Here is a 19,016-nt window from a genome sequence, read left to right as displayed (position 1 = left end):
TTTGGGTTACCTGTCGGTGACGGGCGACACAGGGCGGGAGTCCTTGGTCCAGGTGACCAATGGGGGTGGGGTACCCTGGGCCTCACAGTCCAGGGTCACCTCGTCACTGGCCTTGGCCCTGACCCTCAGAGGCCTGTCTGTGTCATGTGACCCATTCACACAGATCCTGGACCCGACTGTTGGAGGAAGCATCAGGGACTGTGAACAGAGTAGGGAACCAGGATGGGGCACAGAGGGGACCAGCATGGCTCCCACAAGTGGCTGAGGTGGTACTGCCTCCTGGGAGATACAGTAGGTTGGCGGGCTCTGTTATAACTGTTATAACGGGGGAGTGTAAGTTTTGGGGTGGGCTCAGATCGGATGGTTCTCCCAGTCTCCCCCTACCTGTCCACGACCATCCTCCCTCTTGGAAGCTTGTCTTGCTTTGATGACCCTGGACTGGTTCTCCTGCCCCAGAGTCTCCACTCCTCTAGCTTCTTTCTGTCTGGTTTCCCTTCCCCGGGGACATTCTGGCAGGTTCTGTCCTCCCTTCTCATCCTCAGTCATTTCAAATATTCTCAGGAATAAATGGGATCAATCACAAGATGATGCCCAATATATACACGTGTCTCCGTCCTGAGAGCGCAGCCACGCCCCCGGGCCACGGGAGCCAATCCGCGAGCGTGCTTCCCGGCCCCGCCCGGCGCCCTTCTCGGCCGCGCCCCTCCCTCCGCCCGCCCAACAGTCAGTTCTTCAGGCAGGCAGGTTGCAGTCGGTAGAGCGGCCGGCGGCTCTTCGGGTCTCCAGAGCGGTTCTCACCCTGCTCCCTCCGGCAGCGGCGGCGGTGTTGCGGTCCCTCCTGGAGGCCCGGCGTGGGCAGAGGGGCGGCAGCGGAGCTTCGTGCCCAGCTTGGCGCCGGCGACCTGAGAGCCAACCTGGCGGCGGCGGCGGCGGCGGCGGCGGCGGCGACGACAGCCAGCGCGGCCCCAAGATGGTCTACAGGCAGGTGTTCGCCGCGGGGCCGCGCTACAGCTACCCGCTACGTCGGCGAAGACTCCCACGGCGTGGTGTGGTGAGTGTCCTCGCCGCGCGTGCCGGCCGCGTCCTCCCGCGCAGCACCCCGCCCGTCCTCGGCGCAAGCAGCTGCGGCGTCGGCCCCGGACCGAGGCCCCAACCCCGAGCCCGGCCCGGACCTCTGCCAGGGGTGTTGCTCGCGCGTTTCGCGGGCCGGCCTTCGCTCGGCGCGGGGAGTAGGGGAGTGGCGATGCGGGGGCTGGGGTGTAGTGGCGCAGGAGGTGGGGTGGAGGCCAGGGCCCTGGCACCCAGGGACCCCCAGGACGGGAATGGGGCTCCCACTCCTGCGTGCCGGCCTCACAGCCTTTCTGAAGCCGTGAATTCCTTCAGATGCTCGCCGCAGTGGCCTTGGTCTGGAAAGCGGTTGGCAGTGGCCTGTGTGCACAATCCTGAAATCATGATCTTGTTTGCCCCTGTCACCTGAGTGTTCCGCGTACGGCTTCGGTTCAGCACCTTCCCTGGTGCCAGTGGGAATTGCCCATCACGTCCTTGGGCCCTTAGAAGAAATTAATGTTTAAATGTGTACTGAAAAAAAGGCCTTAGTTTCATGACATGTCAGTTGAAAGGTTTTTTTTTTTTAATCTGATGAGAATTTTTCCTAGCCTGGAGATGATTTAGATCAGGTAACTTTTTATCATGGTTGTCGATTTACGTGACTTACGTCTGTAGTAGGTTAAATGTCAAGTCCTCTTAGTGCAATTTTTTTTTCCTTTCTTAAGTAAGATCCAAGTACAAATACTGGAATATTAGAATCATGGATCCAGATGATAGTTTTTAATCTTCAGGTTGATGATATTTAATATAAATTTAAACTATATTGTGCTTTATTAGTATTTAGTAAATGTTGGTTAACATTGGTGGGTTTATAAATGATTTCTTGATTGAAATATTAATAATATTTGGATAACTGATATATTTACTTATTTGTTTAAAAATTTTTGAAGTGAGATATAGTCAGTTACAGTGAGTCATTTTCTAGTGTACATCATAATGTCTGTCATACATATATATACTTATACACATTTTTCATTTCATATTCTTTTTCATTAAAGGTTACTATAAGATATTGAATATAGTTCCCTATGCTATAGAGAAGAAATTTGAATTTTATCTTTTTTTAATTTTATCTTCCTGATTTCTTGATCGAAATAATATTTGACTCACTGATATTTTTTTTATGGTGTCTTCATGCTGGACTTTATTTATTCAGAAGATATTTAGTAGAATTTTACCATGTTCAAGTAAACATGTGGGACAGAAAAATGAATAATTAAAGGCATTAGCTTGAGAAAAGAGATGTTCAAGTGTCCAATTTCACATTTTTCATAAAATTATAGTTAACAACTATAGAAAAGATATTAATAATGTGTTCTGTGAGGAAGATGTCATTGTTTACAACTAAAAAAGCCTTCATAGGGGAGCTATCATTTTCCCTGGATCTCAGAATACTTACAGAACCCTAATGCAACATAACAAGAATGGATATTGAGGTAAAAATAGTATGAATAAAGGCAGGAAGCTGGGACTTTATGGATACAGACAAGAGGATTCAAAAGATAAACTGTTGAAGACTGTGCAGTTTAGTATCCATTGTTTAAATGTTCTTTTTTAACCTAATCACATGTGATAACCAAAATGTTAAACTGCTATTATCCAGAATACTAGTTACTTTAAAATTATATAATAAATTCACAAAGGATTGGTGCTCTTTTTTGGGGGAGTTATCTGAAAACAATGCTTATTTTTGTTGTTTTAGTAACTAGAGAATGAAAGTGACCACCATTTGAGTCGGGGTGGTTGGCAAGTAGAAAGCCCCTACTCTCATCACAAACACTGTGGTGAGCATGATGGTCAACTCCTCAGAATTACTGTCATCACTTTACCAAGTAATAGCAGCAACCTAGTTTTAATGACTGGCTCAGCCTCAAAAAGAACCTCATTGGTTAAAGGGATAGTCTTTCTCCATGACGATACATTCAGGAAGGGAATGTGAACAAATCACTGCAAAGGAAAATGGGAGACATGGCATGCTGAAGTGTTCTAGAGGAGTTCTGCTCACTGCCAGGGAATGTCCCAGGAAGCTACTTTTTCTCAACTGTTGGACCTTAGCAGGGAATTTTGTAGGGTCAGCTGCTATCAACCATCATGTTTTACTCAGATTGTAACCAACAACACTTTAGACTTGAGTCAACAATTTAGGCTTCAGTGGAGAGAGAACGAACTGGCCTTGACCACAAAAGTGAACTGCTAACTGAACCTACTTAAACTTGCCATACTTCAGGCTTCAAGCTATATGAGCAACTTATTTTTAGGGGGCAGAGTCCCCTCACTGATATAGCTAATCAGAGGTGAGCTTTCTGCTTCTTGTATTTGAAATTGTCCTTACTGGAATAGCCATTAAAATAAGAATGTCAATATTATTTATAATTCTAAACAAACAAGCAAACAAAAACTCTAGATATAAAAAGAATGAAAGGATAAGTGAATGTCAAAGTCCCAGTTAGCTCCAGGGAAGTTGAGATTAAAATGCAACTTATGCCTACCAGAAGCAGGTGGTTGAAGGCTTCATTTTTATCAATAAATTTTTTAACATTTTTTGTTGATTTGTAATCATTTTACAGTTTGTGTCAAATTCCAGTGTAGAGCACAATTTTTCAGTGATACATGAACGTATATATATTCATTGTCATATTTTTTTCTCTGTGAGCTCCCATAAGATATTATGTCTGTTTCCCTGTGCTATACAATATAATCTTGTTTATCTGTTCTACAATTTTGAAATCCCGTCTATCCCTTCCCACCCTCTGCCCCCTTCGCAAGTTTGTATTCTATGTCTAAGACTCTATTTCTGTTTTGTATTTATGCTTTGTTTTTGTTTTTGTTTTAGATTCCACATATGAGCGATCTCATGTGGCATTTTTTTTCTCTTTCTGGCTCACTTCACTTAGAATGACATTCTCCAGGAGCATCCATGTTGCTGCAGATGGCGTTATGTTGTCGGTTTCTATGGCTGAGTAGTATTCCATTGTATAAATATACCACTTCTTCTTTATCCAGTCATCTGTTGATGGACATTTAGGCTGTTTCCATGTCTTGGCTATTGTAAATAATGCTGCTATGAACATTCGGGTGCGGGTGTCATCCTGAAGTAGGGTTCCTTCTGGATATATGCCCAGGAGCGGGATTCCTGGGTCATATGGTAAGTCTATTCCTAGTCTTTTGAGGAATCTCCATACTGTTTTCCATAGTGGCTACACCAAACTGCATTCCCACCAGCAATGAAGGAGGGTTCCCCTTTCTCCACAGCCTCTCCAGCATTTGTCATTTGTGGATTTTTGAATGATGGCCATTCTGACTGGTGTGAGGTGATACCTCATTATAGTTTTGATTTGCATTACTCTGATAATTAGTGATATTGAGCATTTTTTCATGTGTCTATTGATCATTTTTATGTCTTCCTTGGAGAATTGCTTGTTTAGGTCTTCTGCCCATTTTTGCATTGGGTTGTTTGTTTCTTACTAAGTCGTATGAGCTGCTTATATATTCTGAAGATCAAGCCTTTGTCAGTTTCATTTGCAAAAATGTTTTTTCCCATTCCGTAGGTTGTCTTCTTGTCTTACTTATGGTTTCTTTTGCTGTGCAGAAGCTTGTAAGTTTCATTTGGTCCCATTTGTTTATTCTTGCTTTTATTTCTTCTAGGAGAAAATTTTTGAGATGTATGTCAGATAATGTTTTGCCTATATTTTCCTCTAGGAGGTTTATTGTATTTTGTATTATGTTTAAGTCTTTGATCCATCTTGAGTTGATTTTTGTGTATGGTGTAAGGGAGTGTTCTAGCTTCATTGTTTTACATGCTGCTGTCCAGTTTTCCCAGCACCATTTGCTGAAGAGACTGTCTTTATTCCATTGTATATTTTTGCCTCCTTTGTCGAAGATGAGTTGACCAAAAGTTTGTGGGTTCATTCCTGGGCTCTCTATTCTGTTCCATTGGTCTATATGTCTGTTTTTGTACCAATACCATGCTGTCTTGATGACTGTAGCTCTATAGTATTGTGTGAAGTCTGGGAGAGTTATTCCTCTAGCCTGTTTCTTTCTCTTCAGCAATGCTTTGTCAATTCTAGGTCTTTGATGGTTCCATATAAATTTTATTATGATTTGTTCTAGTTCTGTGAAATATGTCCTGGGTAATTTGATAGAGATTGCATTAAATCTGTAGATTGCCTTGGGCAGTGTGACCATTTTAACAATATTGATTCTTTCAATCCAAGAGCATACGATATCTTTCCATTTTTTAAAGTCTTTAATGTCCTTCATAATTGGTTTATAGTTTTCTGTGTATAATTCTTTCACCTCCTTGGTTAGATTTATTCCCAGATATTTTATTCCTTTGGGTGCTATTTTAAAGAGGATTGTTTCTTTACTGTCTTTTTCTGTTGATTCATCATTAGTGTAAAGAAATGCAACAGATTTTTGAACATTAATCTTGTAACCTGCTACCTTGCTGAATTCTTCGATCAGCTCTAGTAGTTTTTGTGTGGACTTTTTAGGGTTTTCTATATATAGTAACATGTCATTGGCATATAGTGACACTTTTACCTCTTCTTTTCCAATTTGGATCCCTTTTATTTCTCTCTCTTGCCTGATTGCTATGGCTAGGTCTTCCAAGACTATGTTGAATAGGAGTGGTGATAGTGGGCATCCTTGTCTTGACCCAGATTTTAGTGGGAAGCTTTTGAGTTTTTCACCATTGAGTACTATGCTGGCTGCAGGTTTGTAATATATAGCTTTTATTATGTTGAGATATGTTCCCTCCATACCCACTTTGGTGAGAGTTTTTATCATAAATGGGTGTTGAATTTTATCAAATGCTTTTTCTGCATCTATTGAGATGACCATGTGGTTTTTGTCCCTTCTCTTGTTGATGTGATGTATTACATTGATGATTTGTGTATGTTGAACCATTCTTATGTCCCTGGGATGAACCGCACTTGGTCATGATGTCTAATCTTTTTTATGTGTTGTTGGATTCTATTTGCTAATATTTTGGTGAGGATTTTGGCGTCTGTGTTCATCAGTGATATTGGCCTGTGATTCTCTTTTGTGGTAGTGTCTTTGCCTGGTTTTGGTATCAGGATGATGGTGGCTTCATAGGATGAGTTTGGGAGTATTCCCTCCTTTTCAATCATCTGGAAGACCTTGAGAAGGACTGGTATGAGTTCTTCTTTGTATGTTTGCTAGAATTCGCCGGTGAAGCCATCCGGTCCTGGAATTTTATTTGTAGGGAGGTTTTGTATTGCTAATTCGATTTCATTTCTAGTGATCAGTTTGTTCATCAGTTTCTTCTTGATTAAGTCTTGGTGGACAGTATGTTTCCAGAAACTTGTCCATCTCCTCTAGGTTATCCATTTTGGTTCCATATAGTTTTTTCATAATATTCTCCTATGATATTCTGTTTTTCTATTTTATTTGTTGTAATTTCTCCATTATCCTTTCTTATTTTGCTAATTTGTGCTCTCTCTTTTTTCATCTTTGTAAGTTTGGCCAGAGGTTTGTTGATTTTATTTACTTTTTTAAAGAACCAGCTTTTGGTTTGATTGATTTTTTTCTGTGGTCTTTTTAACCTGTATTTTATTTATTTCCTCCATAATCTTTATAATTTCCTTCCTTCTGCTGCCTTTTGGGGTTTTTTTTTTCTCTTCTTTTTCTAGTTCATTCAGCTGGTGGTTTGAATTGTTATTTGAGATTGTTCTTCTGTTCTGAGGAAGGACTGTATTGCTATAACCTTCCCTCTTACCACTGCCTTTGCTGTGTCCCATAAATTTTGTGTGGTTGTGCTTTCATTTTCATTTGTCTCAAGGTATTTTTTAATTTCAGCTTTGATTTCCTCATTGACTCATTGGTTTTTTTAATAACATACTGTTTAATCTCCATGCTTTCCTTTCTTTCTCCTTTGTTTCTCTGTTGTTGATTTCTAGTTTCATGGCATTGTGGTCAGTAAAGATGCTTGAGATAATTTCTATCTTCTTAAAATTGCTGAGGTTTCTTTTGTGCCCAAGTACATGATCAATCCTGGAAAATATTCCATGTGCACTTGAGAAGAATGTATATCCTATTTTTGGGGGGTGTAGTACTCTGAAAATATCCACCAAATCTAATTTTTCTATTGTATTATTTAATTTCTCTGTTGCCTTATTTATTTTCTGTGTGGAAGACCTATCTAGTGATGTTAATGTGGTGTTAAAATCTCCAACTATGATTGTATTCCCATCAGTGTCCCCCCTTATCTCTGTTAGTAATTGTTTTATGTACTTAGGCTCCTATATTGGGTGCATATATATTAACGAGTGTAATATCCTCATCTTGTATCACTCCTTTAATCATTATAAAATGTCCTTCTTTATCTTTCTTTGTGGCCTTTGTTTTAAAGTCTGTTTTGTCTGAAATCAGTACTGCAACACCTGCTTTTTTGGCTTTTCCATTTGCATGGAATATCCTTTTCCATCCTTTCACTCTCAATCTGTATGTGTCCTTCTCCCTAAAGTGGGTCTCTTGTATGCAGCATATTGAAGGTTCTTGCTTTAATATTCGGTCTGCGACTCTATGTCTTTTCATTGGAGCATTTAGTACATTTACATTTACAGTAATTAATGATAGATGTGTGTTTATTGACATTTTGAACTTATCTTTGCAGTTGATTTGATATTTCCTCTTTGTTCCTTTCTTCTTCCTTTTGTGGTTTGGTAATTTTCCTTTGTGTTATCATGGATTTTATTTAATTTTTGTGACTCCTTTGTAAGTTTTTGGCTTGCGGTTACCCTTTTTTGTAAGTCTATTAGCCCATTACTATAACTGTTTTTATTAAACTGATAGTAACATGATCTCAAACCCATCCTACCGAGAACAAAAAATTTAAAAAAGAAAGAAAAAAAATATTCTATATTTCCGTGCCTCCCTCTCCCACTCTTAATGATTTGTATGTCTTCTTTTATAATTTCGTGTTTATTTTATTTGTAATTCATGAGTTATCACCTTTCCAGTTGTGGGTTTCTCATTTCTGTAGCATACTGCTGCTTTTCTAATTGGACTAGACCTTTCAATATTTCTTTTAGCATGGGTTTAGTGTTGCTAAACTCATGTAGCTTTTTCTTGTCTGTGAAATTCTTTCTCTCTCCTTCTATCCTAAAGGATAGCCTTGCTAGATAAAGTTTCCTAGGCTGCATCTTTTTTTCATTCAGGATTTTGAATATATCTTGCCACACACTTCTGGCCTGTAGTGTTTGTGTAGAGAAATCAGCTGAGAGCCTTATGGGGGAGTTCCCTTGTAACTCACTCTTTGCTTTTCTCTTGCTGCCTTTAGAATCATTTCTTTATCCTTGACTCTGGCCATCTTGATTATGATATGTCTTGGTGTGGGTCTATTTGGGTTCTTCCTGTTTGGGACCCTCTGAGCCTCCTGTACTTGCATATCTGATTCCTTCTTTAAGTTTGAAAGTTTTCAGTCATGATTTCTTCAAAAACCTTTTCAATCCCCTTTGATCTTTCTTCCCCTTCTGGGACCCCTAGTATGCAAAGATTAGCACACTTTGTATTATCCCATAGGTCTATTATGCTATTTTCATTTGTTTTTATTTGTTTATCTTGTAGCTCTTGTGATTGAGTGCTTTCTATTGTCCTGTCTTCTAGGTCACTAATTCGTTTCTCTGCATTATCTATTTGGCTTTGCACAGCCTTTATATCATTCCTCATCTCAGCCAATGAGTTTAACAGTTCTACTTGGTTCTTCTTTATAGTTTCAGTTTCATTGTTGACATATTTAATATCTCTAAACAGTATCTCTTTTGGTTCCTTCAGTTATTTGATCACTCCTTTTTTGAAATCTTGATCTAGTAGGCTATCGATGTCTATTTCATTGATCATTCTTTCAGAGGATTTCTCTTGTTCTTTTAATTGGGAATGGTTTCTCTGCTTCTTCATCTTGCTCATACCTCTCTGTCACTGTAGTTTATGAAATATCAGTTATCTGTTGTGGTCCTTAAGGAGTTTATCTATCTAATGCCTATGCAGGAAAAAAACTTAGAAAAGAAGAAAAAAGAGTGAGAGAGAGAGAATTTTAAAAGAAGAGAGGAAAAAAAGGTTTGAAACCAATGTATAATGAACAATAGAAGAGTAAGTTGAAGCAGAATTTTTAAAAATAATAATAATAAAAATATTTTTAAAAATTTTTAAAGGGATTAAAACTGGGGTATATATAATTGTTTAAGAAGTAAAAATTAAAAGGGTAATAGAAAATAGAACAGGTAAAACAGATTTAAAAAGAAGGGGAGTCAGTGTTCTCTTGGAGGCTGTGTGCCTTTAATGTGAAGTCTTTCTGTCTTTGTCCTGTTTTGGAAGCTCAGCTTGCTGTTTCCAGAGGCCCTCCATTGGCACCCTCATCTGTGCTGCTCCCAGTGCCTGTTGGCAAGCAGATTGCGCCTCCTCCCAACACGGGGTCAGGTACAGCTCTCCTTTGCTGTGGGTTGGCGGGTCACTGCCCCTCCCCATGCCTCAGTCAGATGTTACAGACTGGCCAGGTAGGAGGGCAGGTAGCACCCCCTCCCAGCACTGTGGTCAGGGGCTGTGTTCCTGCTCAAAAGGTGGGGGCCACCCGCCTTCTCCCAGCGCCTGTCACTCCACTGCTAGGTGCCACTGTGCGCTCCGCCTCGGGTCGGCGTTCTGCAGGTGGGCTCGAGGAAGACCGAGGAACAGCCCTGTCCCTGCTCTAGGCCAAAACCCAGCTCTTTGTTTGTCTTGGCGGAGCAAGTTCTCTGAGGGACCAGGACGGAAGGATCCTATCTGCCTCAGGTGTAGACAAGTCTCCGTCTGGCCTTTGAGGCTGCTAAGCCCTTACGTGCAGATGCAGGTTTTGCCCCCACCCCCGCCTGGGTGCTGAGCACCAGAGAATATGGCAGCTGATCCTGAGCCCTGCCTCTCTTCCCCTGAAAACTTTCCACGGGTTTTCAGAGATGGGGGTATGCACTCTTCTCCCCCAGGGCACATCAGCCATGTTGTTTTATGGAGGGCCCAGGTTGTTCAGCCCTGTGCACCCACAGCCATGGCGGCAGCCCCCTGCAGCCCACCAGGGCTGCCTCTGTGCAGCCGTCCCAGTCCTCAGCCTGGCTCTGGCTGCCTGGCCCTGCCCCCAGATGCCGGGCCGCGTCTCGGGCTGGGTGTTGTGGGGACCCTCTGTGCCTGTTTAACTTAGTTCTGTCGGTCAAGGGCTGCTCTGTACAGATCCAAGCCTCGGAGGTTCCCCCTCTGTCCCACTGGCCTCTCGGTTGGAGAGGGGAGACCCAGCAATTGAGCACCAGTCCTCCTTTCCGCTCCCTCTTCATGGGACCCGTCCCGCTGTTTTGCCTTTTGTTCTTTCTTCCTTTTCTCCTACCAGATTTTTGTTGTGTCTATCTTTTGAAGAAGACAATGTTCTGTCAGAGTTCCACAGGTGCTCTGGTTGGCTGAGTGGGTCTGTGGATGTGAGTCTTGGTGTGTTTGTGGGAGAGGGTGAGCTACGAGCATCCTTCTACTCCGCCATCTTGGCCTCTGTCTGCTTGTTACAACTTGTGTGGTAAATTAATTCAACATATTGATCTATAGTTGAAATACATGTACACTTTGGTTTATCAGTCTCAACCCTTGAGCCTCTATATGGTAGAAATAACAGTACCAGTATGTATTTTATTGAACTAGCAAATGATCAACTACTGGAAATAATGGATTTTCTCTGAAATAAGCCAATGTTAAAAAAAAAATTCTTCAGTTCAAGACTTTTCGGATACCAATTTAAATAAGTTTAGGTTAACTGAAAAAGGCAGTTAGTGTGTTAAAAAAAATGCTATGGTGTTTTAGCTTGATGGTAGAGCACATGCTTAGCATGCATTAGGTCCTGGGTTCAATCCCAGTACCTCCATTGAAAAAGAAATGATAGGTAAACAAACAAACAAACCTAATTACACAACCCCCCAAAATACTATAGGCTGGTAGCATGCAGTGTTTTGTTTTGTTTTGTTTTTTCCAAGTAAAAATCTCTAGAGTTGTTGCTTCAGAATTCTTGTTGTGCGTCAATAATCATTAATGGTGCTTCTGATTTTCAGACTGGACATTTAGCTATGGACACGTTACTGTCCCTTAATTCCAAATGAGCAGGAGACTTGTTCAAAGAAGAACTCTGGCTCTTGGGTGGTCTGGATCATATTGTAAAGGTATGATATATATGCATAAAACAGTTTAATATATTATTTAAAGCCTAAAGAAAATTCACATACTTCAATGAATAATTGCATCAGTTTAAAAAGATCTCTTCTTTTTAGTAGCATCTTGAAAATCTTTTAAGGATAAAGCCATTAACAATTTGATATGGGGCTGTTATGGAAATGAAAAAAAAATAAATTACAGTCTCATATTTTAACATCTCACAGAATGAAACAGAATAAATAGTATTCAGAGAAGTTATAACATATTCATAGCATGTGTACGGATGGCTTTTATATATTAGTTAAGGGGGTAGCTGTTGAAGTGATGAGACATGCTAATGTATATCCATTTCTTTTCTCCTAATGAAAGATGTGTGGACCATTTAAGTAGAGATGAAAATGAACAGAAACTAGTGGCCTCATTACGGGGAGCAGAGAGATGCTTATGAGTTTAAGAAACTATAAGTATGAACAAATATTGGGGGAAATTAGTTAATCTTAAATATGACTCTGTGTGTGAGACTGTCATAGTTTTATATTAAACATCCCTAGAGTTTTACTTTTGCTAATCCAAGTTGAAATTGTAATGCATTCTTTGAGCAACCAATGTTAAAGAACATGTTAAATGAGCAGTGTAGTTTTTTAAGTTTGTTGTGCCATATGAAATCATGCATGTCATTTGTTCATATTGCCAAATGTTATAGTTCTTTCCTTAATGTGGAATTCTGCTTAAATATGTTAACTTGTTTGTAGAAGATAATAGTTAAATGCAGTCAGGGTTTTGTTTAATTTTTTAATTAATAAGAACTTCCTTGATGTAACTACTGTTTCAGTCACATTGTTTATGATCACAGCTTATAATAATATTTGGTTTTGAAGAATACTACTGAACTGTATTCCATAAGTATATTTGTGTTTTGACTTTTCTGAATGACTGAAGCAAGTTTAGAGTAGATTAGAATTTATGCTGGCAGTGAGTTTCAAGACACGTAGACTGTGTGTTGGCCAGATTGGATTAGCAAGGGATTTTTTATTGAACCATCTATGAGAAAATGATCTAGTGTAAATGAAAAGTTTCTGGCATAGATGAGATGGAAATTATTCCTTGGCTCTTCTAGAGTGCTTCAAGTACATTTGGTAAATATATAATTTTTAAAAATTCTAGATGAATCTACTCTAAGAACTTTAAATAATAGTTTGTTTATTAAATTAATAATTCTTCTTTTCTGACCTGTAAAGTGCTTGGTAATTCATTACCAGGAATGTATAGCACAGAATATATTAATTATGAACAAACAGTTATAACAGTGATGTTTTAATTTTGTAGTAAAGCAATAGCTGTATTATTTTCAATTAAGGACACATGGGTTGTTATTCCCTTAGAGACAAGGGCTGATAATCCTTCCTCATCTTTATGTCTTTTTGAGCACTGTGTGTTATGTGTGAATGAATGAATGAATGTTACAGATTGCCACAAAATTTCAAAATTTTTCCTTTTAGATAATGGTGCATAATCCAGAGAATCATAGCTACTCGATAGCATATAAAGATTCACAACTTACTGTTTCATCAGCTAAGTAAGTTTTTCTGAAATGTCATGCTTTTATTTTCCTTTCAAATTTATGTACAGTGTTGTGTTTTTAGTGTACAGTGTTGTGATTCAGTTATAGATAGATATCAATACAGAGATTGTTTTTCATCACAGATTATTACAAGCTAGTGAATATAGTTCCCTGTGCTATACAGTAGGACCTTGTTGTTTATTGATTTTGTTTATAGTAGTTTGTATCTGCTGATCCCAAACTCCTAATTTATGCCTCCCATTTCCCCTTCCCCCTTTGGTAACTATATGCTGCCAAAGACATAAGTTTCTATGTCTGTTAGTTTCTGTGAGTAATTATTGTTTTGTAATAGGCTCATGTCATCTTTTTAGGTTCCCCATATAAGTGGTATCATTGTATTTGTCTTTATTCTTCTGGTTTACTTCCCTTAATATGATAATCTCTAGGTCTAGCCATGTGGCTGCAAATAGCATTATTTCATCCTCCTCAGTGCATGTAAAGTTTCCAAGTCTGTCTCCAGCCCTGGTTCTAGCTCATTATAGCAGCTTCTTCCTAACAACTCCATCCCAGTTGTTGATATTGCTGCCCTGGTTCTCTGGCCTCTAGCCTGTCCAGTACAATCCCAGTACCACAGGGGTTAAACTTCCATGGACTCTGTTTTGTAAAAAGCATCCCAAACTCCAAACCTGTGTGATTCCTTATTGTCTTTGGATGTATGTCCAACATCTTTAGTATAGTATCAAATACCCACTTCAGCCTGACTCAAGTTTATCTGTTTTTTAGCCTCTTATTTTAAAGAATTTCAAATGGAGATAAAAGTAGACAGCAGCATCATAACGCCTGTTGTACATGTCATTCAGCTTGAATAACCAGCAGTCATGGCCAGTCATGTTTCCATGTATTATCCATCCATTCCCTTTCTATATTATTTTGAAACAAATTATAGATTTCAAATCATTTAATCCATAAATACTTGAGTATATATTCTTTAAAAGAGGACTCTTAAAATATAAGCACAATACCATTCTCATATCTTATAAATTATTAATTGCTTAATATTATCATATGTGCAGTCATTCAAATTTCCAATAGTCTCAAATTTCTAGTAGTCTCTAGTTACTAATAGATTTGCTTTTAATCTGTAGGTTTCCTTGTCATCTCTTTTTGTCTTATATTTGTAAATTATATCACACTTAGTACCCTTAAGGCATATTCTGGTTTTTCTGTAACCAAGTTTACCCTCCCTTTCCAAAGTGTATTTTTGCAAGTTAAAATCTATTTCTTAATGTGAAAATGTCTTTTGTATACTCATGACTCTTGACACATGCCTTCTAAAATGAGGTGGTTAGGAACCTTTGTGATTAGGACCTTCGTGTCAGATGTCTTAGGAGTGGCAGTAGAGGTCAGCATTGGATGTTTGTGAACGACCACTCATGTGGTGTTTTGAAAATTTCAGCAGAACCCTGATAAGTGCAGGGCTAGCATATTGAACAATTAAATATTCTCCTGATGTTCCCACCTCACCTCCCAGCAGATTTATTATCTCAGTGCTCCTTAAATCCTGTGCATTAACAGTAACAGCATGGTAATTCTGGTGAACATCCCCAAACTTCTAAAGAAGAAATTATTTCATATTAAACACAAGGAACCACTTCTTAACCAGAGAATATGTTTTAAGGAGCAGCCAAAGAGCAATGAGATAGAGTACAGTTTTCTTTAGGGGTTCTGTGTGGTGTATAATACATGAAGACTCAGCCAACAGAGTCAGCTTAATTCATCTCTCAGAGACATTTTTAAATTAATGGACATGGCAATTTAAAGAGAGGTTTCAGAAATGCTAGACCCACTTAAAGATGATATTTCCTTGTTGTTTTAGGTATCATCTTGAGAATCCTTGGATATAGATGGTACCCTCGTATGACTGCCAGGAGACATGTCAGTTCAATGACCCCATGTTAAAAAAATATGATACAGGAGGTTGGGTATAGCTCAGTGTAGAACACACACTTAGCATGCACAAGGTCCTGGGTTCAATCCCCAGTACCTCCATAAAAATATATGATTTGTTCTAATGTTTATGAAGTATTTAATATATATCTATATAAGGTCATTATGCAATATTAATATAAATAATATTCTTTACCTAAGCTGAGAGTGTACATTTGAAATGAAAAAAACATCTACTCTTCTGGTTTCCCATCATGGTGCAGGATCAAGGTGACAAGGAGAACCCCATGTGGGAACGTCGTGTCCATAAGCTCTGCCTCAGCCTCTGCCTGGGATAGGGTGGGGCCAGGCTGCCCTGGGCAGCCGGGGTGCTGGAGCCACTCACAGGCCAGACCCCTGTGTTCTCCAAAGCTAGAGACACGATCAGATCTTTGGCATCAGGAGAAATGAGAAGATTGTTGTCCTCTTCATGTCCAGGGGGCCAAGGTGGAAGAAATCCTAGAGAAAGGTCTGAAGGTGTGAGTATGAGTTAAGGAAAAATAACTTCTCAGATACGGGAAACTTTGGTTTTGGGATCCAAGAACACATCGATCTGGGGATCAAATATGACCCAAGCATTAGTATCTGTGGCCTGGACTTCTACGTGGTGCTGGGTAGGCCAGGTTTTAACATTGCAGACAAGAAGCATGAAACAGGCTGCATTGGGGCCAAACACGGAATCAGCAAAGAGGAGACCATGTGCTGGTTCCAGCCGAAGTATGATGGGATCATCCTTCCTGGCAAATACTTTCCAGTTTCCATCCAAAAAGCCAATAAAAAGTTATCAGCGAAATTAAAAAAAAAAAAGAAAGAAAAAAACATCTAAATGAAATTCAGAAGTGCCCAGTGTTAGCTTTTAAAGGTTTAACATTTTAAACATCTGCATTGAGTTTATAATTTTAACTTTGGTTAGAAAAATATTTTAGTATCAAGTTTTCCCAAAATAAAGCAAAATCTTAGCATGGTGTGATTACCAGACATGTTTGGTACACAACTGAATAGGTCATACATTATAAATTCTTTAATAGAAAAAAATTAATTTGACAGCATTTATGACAAATTTAAAACAGTAAGTTCCAAGTAGGTAGAAATTCTTAGTGTAACTGTGTGTGTAGCATAATAGTCTATATTTTTTTTCTCTTAAGAGCATTACAACATTGTGAAGAATTAAGCAATGTAAACGTGCTGAGAACAGTATATGCTTACCTGACAGCCTCTGCCTCACCAGAATATCACTACTCATGTGGGCAAAGCAGTAGAAGATGGCATGAGGGCCACCATTGGGGTTTTGCTCAAGTTTACTAATGATAATGGTAAGTCATGTTTTCTACATTTACTCTCACTGAAAGATTGTATTATATGTAAAAGTAAGTTAATCCCCTTGTTTCTTCTTTTCTTAATGTAGTCATTTTTAAATTGCCATCATGTAATTTACTCATGTATAGATTTAACTGCATTTAGCAGTTGATATTTTAAAAACCAGCCTGGTAGCTTGGCTCAGAAATACTATTGTCAATTAGTGTATCTCAATACAGGAATAGCTATACATTTTTATTTTTAATATTTGTGTTAATACATATTAGTTGTTAGTGTCATAAAAATGATAACAACTTTCATCCTCTTTCCATTCCCTATTTCAGAATGGGGCAGCACCACAACAGAAGGACAGGATGGCATGATGGCACAGCCATGAACTGTGTGCTCAGGGGCAAAGATTTGATATTTGAAGAGCTGATGAGTTCAAATGACTATTTCAGAAATGAGCGCTTGATCTATTAAGATGATAAAAACTTCATCTTAGTTTTAGATTAAAGAATCAGTTGCTCAATATATTGTGGGTTTTAATCGATTCATTTTTGAGCATACCTCTTAGAGCACACAAGAGTGCCATGAAGGGCCATGTGTAAAAATAAAGAGTATAAGAACTAAAAGTGGTGAAATCATTCTTTGGGAAGACCATTCTTTATAATTATAAAATGGTTATTAACCATTTTGAAGATGATAGCACACTGATTAGTTTTCTAGCTGTCAATAAAAGTTGTATATTGTATTCACTTGTTTTAATTCTCACCTGTGGTAACAGGCATATTTTACCTTTTGTAGGCTTTAGGACTACTGGTAAATCTAGTTGAGTATAATGCTGAGAATTGGCACTGTCTCATCAACATGGAAACATCATGTTCTTTTGATTCTTCCTTCTGTAGTGGAGAGGGAGATGGTAGTTTCAGGATGGCTGGACAAGTCCATGCAGTTCAGGCTGTAGTACAGGTAAGCAGCAACTTAAAAGCAAACTAACACCTTCAGGTTTTACATCTGTCCAGTTTCTTTATCAGTTGTTACCTTCTCTCCCTCCTTCCTTCCCTCCCCTCCTCTTTCTCTTCCTCTGACTCTCTCACCTGGTCAGTGAGAGGTACGCTGGGGAAGAATGTGTGCCATTACTTATTCTGCTGACTCTTTTCAACTGCTGCAATTACTCCTTAGACATTGTTAGCAAAAAGCAGAAACAAGGCCTCATTGTATATGAATCAAAAGTAGATTATTAACAACAAATTACAAATCAAGTTTTAGCTTTATCCCATCTGGTTCAAGTCCTCCAGCATTACTTGCTGGTCTGATCTGTGCCCAGGACTGTGTGTACCTAAATATTGGGGCATACCTTTCAAAGTATGTATGTCTTTGGAGTAATTTCCTGGCTTAGGAATTGTGTCACAGTATGTATATTTAAAATTGATGTCCCCAACTTGCCCCACCCCAGTCACATAATCCCTCTTCAGTGGATTTATACTCCCCTGTAAAACTGTATGTGGGTTTTTTCTTCTTGACAGTGCTGGGTGATACTATTGTTTACTTTTGCCAGTATAATACTTTCTGCCAGTTCCTAGCTACCTTTGTCATTTCCTTAAGTGACAGTTTGAACATGTTCAAATTTTTTTTTTCCATTTTTTCCAAAGCCTTTGCTAACCTGTTAATCCTTTTGGCCTTTCTGAAACTAGAAATGCTAGATCTGTGTCTTCAGGTAATAATCTGCAACAACTTGACGTTTTCATGAGTCATAACTAGGAGCCTGAATTTCCTCTTCAAACATTTGAATCTCAGGACTTCATTATTCTGTATACTTTTCCATGATATAAAGTATACATTGTAATAATTATTGGGCATACCAAATAACTTTTGCTTATGTGTGCTTTATCTATTGATAAATTAGAAGTCAAGACAAAAAATTCAGGTACTCATTCTATTAGCCATTGGTGTATAAACATAATCACGTGACATGTAGATTCTGGAAAACTCCCACTGTATAGTTATGAGAGAATGAAAGGAGTCAGTTAACTTTTCAGTGTACTTATGAATGTAATTTTGAGCTCACAGACTCCCTGAAAGGATATGGGGGGACCTCTAGGGAATCTGGAACCAATTTTAAGAAATACTGCTTCATAGAAAGCTGAAAGTTTAGTTTCCTGAGGGTGTTAAATTTTATATATCATACTTGTATATATTTAGCAAATTTTTGAGATCTCTTTGGCCTGTGGGTTTCAGGTGGCTGTCATTAGTAACTTGGGGTTTTCCCCAGTCGTATCAGTGAGTACGTGAAATGCTTTCTGTACATTTGGCACAGCAGCAGCTCATGGAAATAAAGTGAGTGAAGGCAGGAGTTTTAGTTGGTTCCCTTTTAGAGTTTTTGATGTTTTCTTCCATTGACAATTGTACTTCCATTGTTAAGTATTCTAGCTGAGATCCAGTTCTAGATCCTTCTCTGAGAACTAGCTTTTTACTTTTACCGGTTCTTGTTTATCTCTTTATCCCTTTAAATTCCTTTTAAAGAAGCCACATTGCTTTCCCCAAATATGATGTTTTACTCAGTGTACTTTCTTCCTTCCACTTAATTTATCCTGGATGCTAGGATTTAAAAAATTGTTTAATTCTTTTAACTTTTCACTTGTATTTTTTGCTTGAATTTCCTCTCAGTATTATCCAAATTAAGAAAAATGTTTTGATTCTCAGTCTTATAAACAGAATGCCTGCATCATTAGTAGATACACTTAATTTGCTTGATTGAATTTCAGCAGCTTTTATACTTTTTTTTTTGGCCTTCAGTTGGATGAAGACCAAGGACTTTAATTGATATTTACCCTTGTTTATCAGACAGCATGCTTCTTAGGATTAGTGATGTTTAAAAGCAAATTGAACC

At 38.8% G+C, this 19,016-nt stretch overlaps 2 pseudogenes; both read left to right on the top strand.

The window, feature by feature from the left end:
• Positions 1-222: 222 nt before the first annotated feature.
• LOC140699540 (wings apart-like protein homolog) lies at positions 223-16,606 on the top strand (annotated as a pseudogene).
• LOC140699506 (large ribosomal subunit protein uL5-like) lies at positions 15,043-15,653 on the top strand (annotated as a pseudogene).
• Positions 16,607-19,016: the final 2,410 nt, after the last annotated feature.

Source organism: Vicugna pacos, chromosome 11 (genome assembly GCF_048564905.1).
Source record: "Vicugna pacos chromosome 11, VicPac4, whole genome shotgun sequence".
NCBI classification, from domain to species: Eukaryota; Metazoa; Chordata; class Mammalia; order Artiodactyla; family Camelidae; genus Vicugna; species Vicugna pacos.
The sequence above is the reverse complement of the archived record's forward strand: the minus strand, read 5'-3'. Positions and strand labels throughout refer to the sequence as shown.